This window comes from Ambystoma mexicanum, chromosome 8 (genome assembly GCF_040938575.1).
Source record: "Ambystoma mexicanum isolate Mex_15411 chromosome 8, UKY_AmexF1_1, whole genome shotgun sequence".
NCBI classification, from domain to species: Eukaryota; Metazoa; Chordata; class Amphibia; order Caudata; family Ambystomatidae; genus Ambystoma; species Ambystoma mexicanum.
The window spans coordinates 472,782,575-472,796,927 of NC_090929.1; the positions used below are offsets into that span (position 1 = coordinate 472,782,575).

General features: G+C 49.5%; 1 long non-coding RNA gene across 1 annotated transcript in view; it reads right to left on the reverse strand.

Annotated features, from left to right (window-relative positions):
* Window positions 1–12,203, reverse strand: part of LOC138473612 (uncharacterized) — a 29,635-nt gene extending 17,432 nt beyond the window's left edge. Inside the window, exons 1-2 of the long non-coding RNA XR_011268812.1 lie at window positions 12,119–12,203; window positions 8,965–9,153 (exon numbers count right to left, since the gene is read on the reverse strand). This is a non-coding gene — a long non-coding RNA (uncharacterized lncRNA). The remainder of the gene's footprint in view (window positions 1–8,964; window positions 9,154–12,118) is intronic.
* Between the last annotated feature and the right edge of the window lie 2,150 nt (window positions 12,204–14,353).

Sequence of the window (14,353 nt, forward strand, 5' to 3'; positions counted from 1 at the left end):
AGGCGCTAAAAAATGTGATTTACCATCATGGCGCTATTAGCGTGTCCGCCATCGTAGGAGACCGCTAATAGCGTTCCATTACGAGTTAGGGGACACGCGCATAGGGCCATGCCGGTAAATGACCCTACCGCCATGGCGGAAAAGCACCTTACCGGCTCCGACCAAAGTGCTGATAGCACCTCCGCCCTCATGCTGCACGCTATTAGCGGTCACCGCTGTTAGCGGTCACTGCTATTAGCGGTCACCGTAAAACACCGGAACCGGAAATAGCGTCATTGCACCGGAACGGGAAACAGCCCGGCGGCCATCTTTAAAAACACAATCCATTGCCATCCCCTGCACTCAGGACCTGCAGCAACACCACGACTGGCAAAACCACATCCCAGAAGAACAAACAATGCCCAAGGCCCTAAAGAAAGCCGATGCGCGCCAGCGCAAAGAACGCTTCTCAAACGAGGAATTGAAAATGCTGGCAGACACCCTGGCTGCAAATGCAGACGTAGTGTTCGCTAGCGACATGCGGCGCCCGGCACTCCTGAGAAAAAAGGAAATCTGGGCTGAGGTGGCGCAGAAAGTCAGTGCGGTGGGCTCCACCCCCCGCACCGTAAAGGACGTGTGCAAGCGGTGGGATGATCTGCGCCTCCGTGTATGCAGCATTTTATCGGCCAACAGGAATCTGGCCATGGGCACAGGAGGCGGAGGTGGATCCCCGATGAAGATGCAGGAGTGGGAGGAGACATGTGCCAGCACCATTGGCATAGAATCCATCGAGGGAGTGGGCCGAATGGAGTGTGGTGTGGCAACAACGTCAGACGGAGGTGAGTGACCACGCAAGACACAGCAATGCCAAGCATGAGTCCCTCCCCCAAATGTGAATTGGGAATCAGCTAATGGATGGGGTCATCACACACACATGTACACAACCCTGCATATATGCCCTGCACATCCCCACACAACCACATGCATGCAGCACCTCACACACGTGTCACCCTGACACATGTCCGGATGACCCACCCATCTGGCCAACAACCTGCAGGCCCAAAGTAGATGTCCAAATCCAAAGAACTGCAGCAACAACAACATATGCATGATGCACGTTGACCCATCACTGATGTTATCCCTGTCTTGCTCCCCCACAGGGTCACAATCTGACAGTGAGGAGCTGGACTCTGCAACGCAGGCCCCACCACCCAAAAAGCAGGCCAAGGGAAAGGATGCAGGCACCAGGCCCAGTACATCGAGGGGCACTGGGATATCTGGAGTGGCCCAGCGTTCAAAAGCCACCCACGCAACGACCACACCAAGGGTCGAAATGCCATCCGACACTGTGGCAGCACCCCCACCACCCACCCCCACCACTCAGGAGCCAGTGCCAGAAGGCACACCGTCCGCAGCCAATAGCTCCGTTGGGGAAGCAGCAGCCACGGCACCTATGAGTGATGTGGACGACCCATGTCCGACACCGGAAGGGCAGCGTACACCCAGCCCCCAGCTGTCCCCACTCCACAGCCCATGCAACACATCCAATGGCAGCATCCATGAGGTGCATGCCGGAGATGCAATGGATGGGTCATTCAGTCCCGTGGCGAGCTCACCTGATGTCGGCCACATGCAGCAAGCTGCGCCGAGGAGTAACAGGGGCAGGGCCGCAGACGACACCATGAGCCTGATACGCCAGCGCCAGGAGGAGCTCAATGCCCTGGTTGCCCGGCAAGTGAGCGAGGCTGCCTCGACCAGGGAGGAGATCCGGGTGTTGTCAAGGGACATGAAAGCTGCCATGGACAGCAACACGACGCGCCTATGTGACGAGATGGCCGCTGTGAGGCAGGTCCTAACGCGCATTGCTGAGGCGATGGAGAGCATGCGTCACTCACAGGGAGCAGATCAACCAGCCACGCCCTCGTCTACTAGCTCCGACCAGACAACCATCCTGCGCAGGTCCAGCCGGTCCTTGCGGCGGTCAGACTCACAACCCCCCAATGGTGGTAGTGGAGGAGGGAAGTAGGGCCAGCCTGTCCCTGTTGACACTTGGGAACTAATGCAGCACTGATGTGCACACCATGTTCGGTGGAGTTGTGGGGGGAGGGGGGTGAGGGTGTTCGGTGGAGTTGTGGGGGGAGGGGGGTGAGGGTGTTTGGGGGAGTTGTGGGGGGAGGGGGGGGAGGGTTGTTGGGGTGGAGGGTACATGCACGTTTGAATGTCATAATGCTCAATACACACGTAATGGCATGGATAATCACATGACTGGACATTGATAATTGTGTATGTGTGCTTTATTGTTTAAGGGTGCACTGTGATTATGTCCTCCATACACCCCGTGCCCTGAGCTGAACACCAATTGCACCCTCCTAATCCATGTGCATCAGAAACAATGGTCTATCAGGTGCTGCCGCACAGCACGTCCCTCATGGGCATCGCCACCTGCATGACCTGCAGCCCCCTCTCCTCCATCCTCATCCCCGTCATCATCCTCAGACGGTGGTCGCAGTTCTATGTCAGGGGGCATTGGCACATTCCGTCTGATACACATATTGTGAAGCATGACACATGCCATGGTGATCTTGGCCACCTTCTCATGCCCGTACAGGAGTGCCCCGCCCGACCTGCTGAGGCACCGGAAGCGTTCCTTCAATAGGCCGAATGTCTGCTCGATCACCACGCGGGTACGGGTGTGTGCATGATTGTAGTCCTCTTCGTGCCTGTTCTGTGGGTTCCGCACAGGGGTAAGGAGCCACCTCTTCAGGGGATAACCTGCATCACCTGCATGGGTGCAACAATGGGTATGTGTAAGTGTCTACATAATGTGGAGCGTGCACATATCACACAAACAAACATTGCATATTCAACGACATCCACTGATCCAAGCACGCATGGCAATCAGGGTAACTGCAATGTGGGAAGGTGAGGTGGTCCTTGCAAGTGGACATGCACCATGCATGCATACAGCAGGGATTTCCATGTCCCGCCAGAGTTTAAGTGATTTGTGTTTCCTGGCCCTGGCAACGTTAGTGCCACACTGCTAGTACACTGCCATTCCTTAGTTGATGTCCCCATGCTGTTTGATGGCAATTCTGTGGTGGGGTACGGGTGTGCCTCACCACAATGGCTACAGGGGATCCATTTGTATGCACTCATGTGCGCGGACCATTTCTGATGTTGTTCAGCGTACATTTCAGTTGTGATTTTGATATGCATGTTGCTGATTTGTGTAATGGGGGACAGGTGTGTTGTGCGGTGTGCATGTTGTTTGGAATGGCCTGTTTGGCGTAATGGATTGATATGTTTGCCGTGGCACTCACTTCCGGCATGCGGTTTTGTCTCTGGTCCATTGTGGGCTGCCTCACTGTACAGTGATGCAAATATGTATGTCCATTCTTCTCATGACACAAGTTCACGCCCAGTTGGAGTATGCATCTCCCCCCCCCATTCACGCCCAGTTGGAGTATGCATCTCCCCCCCCCATTCACGCCCAGTTGGAGTATGCATCTCCCCCCCCCATTCACGCCCAGTTGGAGTATGCATCTCCCCCCCCCATTCACGCCCAGTTGGAGTATGCATCTCCCCCCCCATTCACGCCCAGTTGGAGTATGCATCTCCCCCCCCCCATTCACGCCCAGTTGGAGTATGCATCTCCCCCCCCACTCACAATCCACATCACACTGACATGTGGTCGGCCTGCTACTCACCAAGTAGCCACGAACGTTGTCCAGCATGTCGCTCCATGTATCGTGGTATTGTCGAGTTCCGCAGGACCATTGCATCATGGGTTGAACCGGGATATCGGGCACAGCAATGTGTGATGATCTTATTGGAGTCACATACCATTTGGACGTTGATGGAGTGGTATTGCTTTCTGTTACGGTACACTACCTCATTGGCATGTGGGACCAGCAGTTCTACATGGGTACAGTCGATGGCCCCGATGCAACTTGGGATGCCTGCCAGTGAATGGAAGCCAACTTTGGTGTTGGAGATCTCCTGGGCAGTCCGTGGCATGTATATGTGTTGACTTGTGTGCTGCAGGAGGGCATCGAGCACCTGGTTCAGTGTGCGTGAGAATACTGGTTGTGATATGCCATGCATCTGACCTACCGTATGCTGGTAGGTGCCTGTGGCCAAGAAGTGGAGCACTGTTACTACCTTCAGTAGAGGGGGGATGGCAGTACGGATGTCAATGAGACTCACAATGTCGTTGTATATCATGTCTACTATGGTGGTGATGGTATCCCAGTCCAGACGGTACAGGGTGTGTATCTGCTCAGGGGTTAGGTTGACTGGACTGGCTCTGATCCTGGGAATTGGTGGCTGCCTCTGTGGTATCACTAGGTGCACTGGTGGTGCTTGCTGCGCCTGTCTTGCCCTCCTCCTCCTCCTCCTGCGTCTCCTCTGTGCTGCCTGTTGTTGTAGCTGCTGCACAGCAATCATGTCCTCTAGCCCATGTAATGCTGCTAGTATTGCATCCATCTTGGTGTGGGAATGGGTGTGGGGAGGGGTGTGGTGTGCTCTTTTGTGCTGCCAGTCTCCATTGCCTCCACCTGTGCTGATTTTGTCCACCTGTGGCAGGTGGGAACTCTGCTGTGCTCTTTTAACGTGTGGTTCGCGATGCCGGTATTAGCGCCTTGCCGGTAAGGGTTCTTTGGGTCTACTACATGCCGGTATTGCCATGTACGCATGGCTCGTGATGCTGTGATATTAGCGCTATGCCGCTATTTCCGGTCTGAGGGGCCGCGCGCTCACGGACTTGCCGCTAATAGTGCCACCGTACTTTGCGGTGCCGCTAATAGCGGTATGTCCGGTTCGTGATTGGGGAGGGGATTTACCGCCTACCGTGTAATGAGGCCCATGGTCAGACCAGGCGTTAAGGAAGGGACCCGCTAAGTGACCTCGGAATATGGAGGTAAGGGATTACTGGCACCGGCACCTTTACCGGTGCCGGTAATCCCTTACCGCCTACCTCGTAATGAGGCCCATTGTATTATCATTTGTTGCTGTAGCTTTCTATCAATTATCCAAAAGTACATAACACAAGAAATGGACATTCCCCGCACTCTTCCCCTTCTTCAGGTGTCTGCAAGGTCCAATCCACAGAGCTCTGAATTGCACCTCTGCTAAACTTAATTACAACCCCAACATAACAGTCCAACAGTCTTCCTTAAGGTGCCCACTTCGTGCTCTGAGGCTTGCGGGCGAGTCAGCGCTTTTTACAAACTTTATAGAATAGAATAGAATAGATAACTTACAACCACGCTCCACCTAATACTTCTCCAATATTGCAGGTTTATCAATAATACTAATAATTGTATCATATTTTTTATCTCATGCGTCATGGCAGATACCTCCCTCATTTAAGTGCTGTAATAAGTGTTATTACTGCCAGATTTAATGGTAATGTAATCTGTTGTAAAGTGGTGTAGTGCAGCACATCTCTAAAATGTGTGGTGGCCTTGTGGTCGTGTGGTTGAATTATTCCTTACACAGGGACATCGCTAAGACACCAACTCAACGCGTAACCTGAGGCTGTGTTGTTACCCCTCGAAGTCAGCTCCTGGTAATTAAAGCAGCTGTGGTTTCTACCCATGCATAAGGTTGTCTGAGCCCTTTTTTGGAGATTGCAGGAAAGGATGGGGTGGGGTTGAGGGTCAAGATTGGTGGGGTATTGTGTATGGGAGCCAAGATTTTAGAAGGATGGAAGGCCGAATGGCTAAGTATGAACAGTCTCTGCTAAGAAAACATGTAGGTCCGCAACCTAGTCAGTCTTGTTTTTGTTTTTAGCATTACAGTCTCTAATGGTTGGTTAAATGACCTAGAGGGGTGTCCAATCCAGGCCTCCAGGGCCAGAAACTTGATGGGTTTTCAGGATATCGCTCATTAATATTCATGAGCAAAAATGTGCATGCATTTATAATCATTCTATGCAAATCTACATCATGAGTATTAATGAGGCGTATCCTGAAAATCTGACATGGATCCAGCCCTCCTGGAGTGCACTGCCAAATGTTTTGGGCTACAACTCCTATGATAATAATAATAATTTGTATTTATATAGCACTACGGAACCTCGGGCATCTGAGGACTGCTTAAATGAGCACCTCAGAAGGATGAAAGGCTGAGTTTGGCCCAGCCGGGATTCAAACCTGCGTCAGCAGGCTCTGCACAGATGTTGAAGCGAGCACTCTACACACTGTGCTATCTGACCAGCTGACACTTTCTCACTGACTATGCTGGCTAGGACTGATGGTAGTTGTAGTGCAAAACATCAGGAGGACCACATCATTAGTAACTATACATTAGAGGTTCCCGGAGAACTACTTCATTTTGTATCCATCTGAAGTGGTCAAACGGGATTCCATACAGTAAACAGAATGGTTAAATGTCTACAGTAAGATCAAATGATTTAGGGTGCCTTTTGAAATATATGGACCTTCATCCTGCTGGACTCTGGGAAGCCTCATAGCTAAACGCTGGGACGAGGAAGAGGGGCGTGGAGGTAAGCAAGATTAACAGTAGGCAATCATGGCATTGTCGTCTGATGTCACAATTGGTAATGAAATGGTGTCATCTCTTGAATACCAATTTCCCCCAATTGTATTCTCTTTCCCAGTGCACACTTCTTCTGGCATATTCACTTGCCCTCAAATACACTTTCTCCGTTTCCTGATAAGAGTTGGCCTCTGTGAAGTGCTAATTTATGGGCTGCGGGGAGGAGGCCCCCAGCCTGTCTGCAAGGAGGGGGTGGGAGCGGCAGTGCTGCTTTCTGACAGCTCTCCCTGTTCCTGACAGGGCCTCGGGTTTCAGCTTTTGTAAATGATTTCGGAGTCGCGCTCCAGACAGACTCCAGGGGTATTTATGTTGGATTAGCAGCTAATTGCCTCGTTTCACTGGACTCGCAACATTGCTTGTAAACTCCCTTTTTTCCGCTCTGTGCTCTTAACCTTCAGCGGGGGCCTCGTTTGTCTTCCGAGGCTTTGTTATAAATAAGGGGGTGAGGGTGGCCGATAAATCACATGCAGGGTGGAACACACACACACGCACACACGAACACACGCACTCACAGACACACAGACCCAAACAGTTCCCAGAAACATCATTATTAAAACATCTCGTTATCTTTCTAGCAGGGAGGTCAACCAGCGAGACAGAGGCAGAGACTTTCCTTGAAGGCAGGGACTGGTCAGCAGGGAAATTGGGAGGTGTCATGACGGGCAAGGCTTATGAAATGGCGGTAAGGCTGGGCTATGTCACCAACATGACCCATTAGAATCTGTAGGTGCCTATCCAGTTCTGGTGTTTTTTTGCATGCTGGGACTTGTAGTTAATTTTTCCCATTATAAAAGTCGGACTACAAGTCCCAGAATGCAAAGAAAAAGCAAGGACTGGATAAACACCTATAGATTGGAACGTGTCATTTTGGCAACTATGGGTCAGTGACCTGTCAGGTGGTTCCCTGTCAGGCCTGTGGCACTGGGAGGCCAGAAGGGCTGAGGCAGAAGACAGCAGCAAATGAAAGGGTTTTCTAATAGTTTGCGTCGTGATGTCACCAGGTGCCGCTATCTGGTGCCAGAAGTTATGGGGAGGAGAGCCTTGTGGGATCAGGGTGCGTTGGGGATTTAAAAGGTAGAGGGCACTCTGAATTGTCACCAGAGTGTGGCATATCACCACCTGATTTTGCCAACCTATAGTTATTGTTTGCATGGCACGTGGATCGGGTACGATGAAGACTTCAGGTTTGCTGATGCCAATCCAGAGTTGGATTGGGGGTAAAAGGCAGTAGACCTATGGTTACATAAAACAGTGATTAGGAATAATCCGTCCGTTCATGGTGGCGCAGCATGCAAAAAGAACAAAAAGGAACCTGCTGTCCCTTTAACTAAAAAATCTTGCTCCACACAGGGGAGCCGACTTTTGAATTTCCTGGGGGGGGGGCCAAATACAGGAAGTGACATCACTGGCAGTTATATGACCACAAATGTGCATGTAGTCGCCAACTTGGTGCAACGGCGCGCGGGGGGTGGATGTGTGTGCAGCGCAGAACAGCAGAAACTTTGGCTATTATGTACTGCATATACTAAAGTCAAGTAAGAAGGAGATTTAAGCCTTCGAGTTGCATTCCAGTAAGACATCACTGCCCCTACTCCACCCCTCTATAATCACCCAGGTTGTAGTAGCACTCCCTCGAAAGGCAGAGCAGCACAACTAGGATGGGAGAATGAAATGCTTGCAAAACAGAAGATACAGCTGCAAGGTGGCGTACCACCACCACCACCAAAAAATAAAGTTCCCAATTCAAGGGAAACGAGAAGTAAAGACGTTTCCCGATTAAAAACTACCAAGCAAGATGTGTGTGGTGCCATAGTTCAGTAAAACATCAACAATTCAAACTTAAAATAGTACTCCTGTAGATTGGCCAGCCAGGAGAACAGGTGAACTGTTTTCATTGCAGCACCTTCCCCAGGCTAAATATATTTTTACGGACAAGAGTTTGTTGAATAAATTCATCTGCAATGGCCTCAACATCCAGATGTGCAGCTTCATCTTTGTGTCCATGTAGCAAAGCAACAGCATTTAATCGAGCTTGGCCCATTGTGGCTCTCAGGTAGGTTTTGATGCGCCGAAGGCATGAAAATGAACGCTCCGAAGAACAAGAGGATACAGGGATGGTTACTGCAATTTGAAGCAGTCGTGCCAGTTCTGGGAACAAATTGCGCATAGGACGACCCCTTTCACCTTGGAACAAGTCAAAGACATCCTGAAAACACATAATCGGAGTCTTATCCCTCTGTATAAGTTCAAGGAACATAATCTATGCAACTCTAGATTGCATTCATGGAAGTCAGTCTTATAAAAATTCATGACATAATCACTGGTGGCATTCCCTTTAACACATTTTTCAATGTTAACCATATGGTCACATGCAGTTGTATTGAAACATTCTGACAAAGCTACCAAAAAACATGAGGAACTGACCCTTTATCCAGGCGCCGTGGGATTTTCCTGGCCCTTCTTTGCACAAAATGTTCCTCTAGTTCCACATCTAAATCATCGCCCGCCGATGTGGTTTTTGAGAAGAAGTCTTCAAATCTCACGCAGTTGTGCAACTATGGTCTTAAGGTTTTCAGTCATAACCGCTGCTTCATGGAACCTTAAATTGACCTTCTGTAGAGCAGTGTTCACAGTTTCAACACGGGAAAATACCAAGTAAAGAAGATGAAGAGTTAGATAGGTTTCGAGTTTATGGAGCTGCAAGTGTAACCCCTGGGCTTTTGCTCCGGCTTCATTGTGGTCACCGGCTGCAAGTCCCAGAAATTCAATTACAGAACTGTAGTTAGCTAGCACAGTCTTCAAAGATTTAGCTTGAATGGTCCATCGGATAGGGCAGAATGGAAGCAGTTTGACACTCCCTTCTTCTTGACAATGTTCAAAACAAGCAAGCTGTTTTGGGGAATATCGAATGAACCCAATCAAGTCGCTTACAAAAACCAACAGAGCCCTGAACTTGGCAATGCCCATAGCTACATCCTGAACTGCTAAGTTCAGATGTTGTGCAAAGCAGTGCACATAAATAGCTCGTGGTGCCACCTCCTGCACCAATGTCTGCAAACCATGTCGATGTCCAGCCATATTGGAAGCACCATCATAACACTGCCCCCGACAGTTTTCCATTTCATAGCCAAACCTCAGGAGAACATCTTTTAAAATGGCAAACAGAGTTTGTGATGTAGTGCTAGATGTTTGATAAAAGCCAAAAAAATCTCCTCTACCTCAAGATCCTCTTTTGCAATACGAAAGACTACAGAGGCCTGCTATTTTATTGACACATCAGCAGTCTCATCCAAAATAATAAAAAATAATTTTGCATCATGAATCTCTTTCATTAGGCCATGGAGCAAATTTGCCCAAATCAGTTGGGTTATAGAGTCCTCCGTGTGCAGACATTTTGAATGATACACTTTCAACCTCACACCTTTTAGGGCATGTATGCAGATTTCTCTGCATTATCAATTTGACTTTCTAAATCAAATTTGACAACTAACTCCATGCTGTTAAGATCACATCTATTTAGTCTTGACTTTGTGGTCAAACATCCCTTTGCATGCTGGAGCTTGTAGTTATGCATTTACCTATTATAAGTAAGGGCACAAAAGTGGTCCCGTACAAGCTGGGCTTAGAGACCCCAGCTACTCTTCAATGATGATGCACAATGTGGCCGAAACATGTCTGGGGATGCTTGTGGTCTCGTGCAGAAGGAATGTGACCAAGCAGTTTGGGCTGGACTGCCCCTTTCGGGGTGGTACCAAACATGATTTCCATATGGTCTTTCCCCTTCTGTAATGGCTTGCCAGGCGAAAAACGATGCTCTAGAGGGTTGCCCAGAGTGATGTCAAAGGGACCAGGATTTTCACTGCTGCCAAAACAATTCCCAATCCTTTCAAAGCATTACGTAAGCACATTTCAATTTTTGCAATTACACCCAAATAAATCACCACCACAGAGGTTAGGTGCCTTAGCAGGCTGTTGACAAATTAGATGAGGGGGCCACCTCCCACACAGTTTAACGTCTCTCTCCTGTATTTGCAAGTAAAGGTGGGGGGGGTAACCTCGAGGGAAAATGTGAGATTTAATTGAGGGCCGGGGCCACTGGAAGGACAGGGACACTTGTCCCAACTCGACAGGTCTTTCAGAGGCCCCGTCGTGCCAGGGAAATCTCGCCACCTCCGTATTGGCAAGTCACATGGGATGAACATAGCGCATATCCAGCCAGCAAGCAAAGGAAGCGCATCAGCTCCGGTGCGCGCCCCGGTGTCCTACCTGCTGGAGCCGGGTGCGCTGCCATAAAGCAGCCGGCTGAGGGCCAGGGGCGAGCCGACCACTTCTCAGTTACTGGCGGGTGTGCTGGCGCCCAGCGCACACGGAGTGCCTGTTTATTTTAAACACAGGTGTTACTGAAATAACTTAATTCTAGCGAATGCAGCTCTTTTTATAGCGCTGGTTTGGAAGTGTGGCTTGCTCAGAGATCGCTGCAGTAGGTCCTCTACCCACTGTGCGTCCCTTTTGCTTCTGCTTGATTCCGTTACACTTACTGGTGCATTATGGCCCTATGATGTCATCAAGGCGATCTGTGGGCATGCCAGTGGATGATTTGGTCCGAAGACTGAGCTGTTAGTCAATGTCTCACACCTGCACTGTAATGTGCATGCTACTGTTTCATATGTTTGATATCACACTTAAGAACACTGAGGCGTCCGATTGGACGACATGCTATTTAATGGAAATGTGAAATAACAGTAGCCTAACAGGAGATATAAATATACTTAAGTTGAACGTTAGTTTATAATTCACAAGCGCTAGGCATGCAAATACATTTATTTATTTGTTTATTTATGTATGTTTTGGATATTTGTAGCACCTATATAACACATGGGGCCTCATTATGAGTTTGGCGGTAGCCATGGAGCTATAAGCTCCATGGCTACCGCCAAACCGGGCTCATTTACCGGGTTCCTGCAATGAGGAATAACCGGTCATTCCAACATTGGAGGACCCGGTAATTCCTCCTTGCAGGAACCATTCCCCATTCCCATTTGAGCCCCCATAGGGCTCAATGGGAATGGGTATGGAGGTAACAACGGGCACATTATGAGGGTCCCGTTGTTACCTCCCACTTCCCCTCGTGGGACCCGGAAAAGATGCCTGGTTTTACCAGGCGTCTGATCCGTGTCCCGCGAAGGGAAGCTCGTAATCGGCGCTCCTGTAATGAAGGGTGCCGGTCCCGTACCGGCCCCCTTCATTCCGGGAGCGCTAGCCTTATAATGAGGCCCATGGTGTTTATATTTTATAGGGTATGGTTTTGTTTGGTTTACGGCAGTGGTATTTAAACGTTTTCACTCTGAGACAAGCATCCCCACCTTGAGTCAAACTAGTGTTGCGGGGCGGGTGGGCAGATTATGCCGCTGCTCATGTTTGTGTGAGGCAGGAAAGCACAGGAAAGCACAGGGGCAGCGAGTCCAGCCCTCCAGCCTCGAGGCTGCGAGCCGGGGGCCATGGCAGTGGAGAGAAGGGAGAACACAAAGCAGTGAGAATGAGAGGGCCACAAATGAAAAAAGAAAAAAAAATAACTTACCTGCTGCTGTTTTCCGACGAACGTGCTTCGCTGGCTCCTGGGTGGAATAGTGTCTGCTGCTCCTGCCGCTCCTGCCTTAAACACAGGCGAACCGGAAACAAAACAGCCCCTAAGCCCTCCCCTCCAGGACCATACACCAATATGAGTCCTAGAGGGGAGGGCTTAATCGGACATTTTCGTGCTTTCACCCGGCCGGAGAGAAGTGAATCAGTATCGATGGAAAGGGCCATCAATGCTGCATCACTTCTCTCTGGGTGGGGGGGGGGGGAGCTCAGCCCTGACTTGATTTTGCTGGGGGGGCCTGGGCCCCGGAGTCCCCCCGTACTCGGCGCCCCTGGCTCCACAATGCCTGTGACTTGCAAATGTAGACATGTAACTTCTGTGGTGCAGGGTCCTACCCGGAAGTGCAAAAAGTGGTGCCACAGCAAGGAAGGTGGACGTGCAGGGATGGGGTCTCCCTTTGCCATCACTGGTCAGGTTAGACGCGCTGTCTGGATGGTTAAGGTGCCACGGTTCTTGTACATGGGCTTTAAGGTGTATTTTCAAATGCTGGCTTCTCAGGTGGAGGTGCCATGGGGGCATCTGTGTTAGCGAATCCAGCTATTATGGCAAGGAAAATTGCAAAGGAGGTGGCCTTGGTTAGGGTGGTTTGTCCTAACGGGACTCACCCACCCTTACAGTGTATCTTCTTGCCCTTGCTTGGTGCCCAAAGAAAGAGGAAGGGCAATTTCGCCTGATTCATGTCTCCTAAGAAGGCAGAGAATGATGCCATTGACTGCGATTATTGTGCGGTGAGTTGCGCATTGTTATATCAGGCGCTAGAGTGCTTGAGGGTCTAGAACAAGAAACATTAATGACAGAGGCAGATATTTAATCCAGTTTCAGGGTGCTGACCGTGGTGGCATCCTGGAGATTATTACCTCCTGGGATTTTAGTTTGAAGGGAAATACTACTTTGACAAGTGTATGTCAATGGGTTGTTCGATTTCTTACTCATAATTTGAAAAGTATAACACATTTCTGGAGAGGGTTACCAGTTAGTAGTCGGGGTCTAATCAGCTGTTACATTCCTTGGATGGCTTGATTATTGGGCCCACCCACGTCAAAGGAATCGAGGCGATTTCTGAGCTATTTTTAATCCTAACAATAGAACAGATAGCGGTACCATTGGCAGAGGAGAAAACTATAGGGACAATGACAAAGTTGACATTTTTCGGTATTGAGCTGGATTCTATAGCTGGTCTATGTAGGTTGCCATGGGATAAAGTGTAGGCTTTCCAGGCATCAATAAGGATGTGCCTGGAAGCAAGGAAGGTGACTTTGCACCAACGGCAGGTGTTGATATGTCAGTTGCATATCGCCCTCAGGATAATACTGCTGGGCAGAGCGTTTTCAAGATCAATCGCAAGAGGGATGGTCGGGCTATGGTAGAGGTATTATAGGACTCATCTGTCAGGTGAAGTCAAAAGTGATTTGGGTATCTAGTCTGCCTTCCTGCCTGATTTGAATGGTTCCCTGGTCTGTCCGACAGCAATATTATTCAAAGAGGATCTAGTGCTGTTCACATATGAGGCTGGCAGTGTTGGTTTTGGAGCTATTTTGGGAACAAAATGGTGCATGTGTAAACGGCTGGAGAAGTGGGTCTCCTCTGGGTGGGTGTAGAATATTACGTTCTTTTACTCTTTGCCATAGTAGTAGCCCTGACCATATGGAATAGAGAATTGAGAAACAGGACTGCGTTGGTTCGGTCGGACAGTATGTCTGTGGGACAAGCCTTTCAAAATCAGAGATAATCTTGCAAAATGATGTTGAGGCTGTTGAAATGGTTGACACTGTTCTTTTTGAAGGCCAATGAGATTTTAAAAGCAAAGCATAGGCCATAATGTGGCTGAGGCTTTGTCTCATTCAAAGATGCAGGATTTCAGGCGATGGCATCTCGAGGAGCAGATGACAGAATTTCCAGCGAGACTGTGGAGGCTTGGAGACTGGCACTCCCACATTTAATAGAGGCAGAGCTTGCGCCAAAGACCAAAACGGCCTACCTGTAGGCTTACAGGAAATTTAGGGAATTTTGCCAAGGGTGAAGAGGTTTTCCCTATTGTCACTCGAGGCAACATTGCATCATGCGGGGTACTTGCACGAAAGTCGGAAACGGCGTATTTTGCTAGAGGCATGAGGGAGCAGTAGCATTTTTTGCCAGTTGGGCAAGGTAAAGGGCTTGCTCCAAGAATTTCTT